The 1449-nt window shown below is 49.6% G+C and overlaps 1 protein-coding gene across 1 annotated transcript in view; it reads right to left on the bottom strand.

The window, feature by feature from the left end:
- PPM1H (protein phosphatase, Mg2+/Mn2+ dependent, 1H) overlaps window positions 1-1449 on the bottom strand; it is a 76193-nt gene that overhangs the window by 7146 nt on the left and 67598 nt on the right. The window lies entirely within an intron of this gene.

Raw genomic sequence — 1449 nt, 5'->3', positions numbered from 1 at the left:
TGAACCCCCAAGCTTATCCACACTATTAAAATGCCCACTGGCTTCACCTTGTCAGTCTGCAGCCACAGTCAGGCTGACTACTGCTGCTGGCACCTCCGTAACACCCTGCCTTTAAAACAACTTCCACTATCCTCTTCCCGACGAGGCTGGGGAAAGCCGGGAGCAGAGGGGGCAGACACGGGGTGGGCCAGGAGGCCGTCAGCTGAGCCAGAACACGAGGAAAGGTCACAGCAAGTGTTTTAAACCAAGCCCTTAGTTGGGTGTAACTCTCCTTCCAGCACACACTGTATTCCAGCTGACAAACCGCCTGCAATTTCCAGGTTGCGATGGGGAGCTGTTACGAAGCACTCATGGAGCACTTTAATTACCACAGCAAAAACCACAGTTTGAAAGAAGTGTGACAACCTTGGCAAAGCAGACAGGAGGAAACAATCATCTGTACTGAAGTTTGGAAACAGTGCACCTCGTCACGCACCCTGCTCCGGCCTCGGGCTCCACTAACAGCAGCGGCAGTCGGGAAATTTGTCAGAACAAGCATTTGGCATAACTAGAAAATATGAGCTGTTTTATTCTCCCTCCTGGTGCATTCTCCCCTTAGGAGCCATGGAGCAGGCAATGCACATAAAATGCCTGGACCTTTTAATGTAATTATGATTTTATGGGACTGCAACCAGTACTGGGGGGGGGTGGGGGTGGATCACCTAGACCTGACTGCTAATTCTTACTTGTTTGCCTTTCACTCAAAAGCACAAGAAGGTCATTTGTAAAATGTAACCTTCACTTCATTATATAAGGTAGCAGCTGAATAAGGACTTTGGAGAGGATTAAAGTCAAGGCAAGATACTCTCTTCATTAGAGCATATCTCCTTATTCAGATTGAGTGGGAATACTGCTATAGAAAAGATCCCTATATGCAGCACAGCTCTCCTCTCAAGCCCGCTGCACAGAAACCAGTAGCTGTCATAGCCCCCATTCCCCAAAATCTAGTTCAGCCTATAACAGCCCAGGGTTTCAACTTGGATATCACTGGGGTGTGGGGGGTAAGTTGGCCAACACAGTCATCAGTAAGCACCACATGTTTTGGCCAGATCTCTTGGGTATGGGCAAATATTTGAGAGAGCATCGGGGTTAATGCTCAGGGATGCACTCAGCAGCAAGCCCCTTGTAGGAATAACCAAGCTTCGAACATGAGCGCTCAGAAAAACACATCTACCATGGCTCTTGCACCCAGGCAAAGTACATATTACACCACAAGAGCCGTTTTTGCAGTGTTGGTGGAGGAGAAGGCAGGAAACCAAGACCATGTGTAAGGGACGAGGCCCACCTGGCTGTGCTGTAAGCACAGACAATGCCCCAGGGAAAGCTCCAGAAGCCAGCCACGGGGGAGGGGCCCGGTGTCACTCTTCTTGACTGACTAATGTCTCAACCACTCCTGGAGCTGGGGTAAAA

This window comes from Pygoscelis adeliae, unplaced genomic scaffold, assembly GCF_000699105.1.
Source record: "Pygoscelis adeliae isolate BGI_AS28 unplaced genomic scaffold, ASM69910v1 Scaffold113, whole genome shotgun sequence".
Taxonomy (NCBI): Eukaryota; Metazoa; Chordata; class Aves; order Sphenisciformes; family Spheniscidae; genus Pygoscelis; species Pygoscelis adeliae.
Note: the sequence above shows the minus strand (reverse complement) of the source record. Positions and strands in the feature narration are given on the sequence as shown.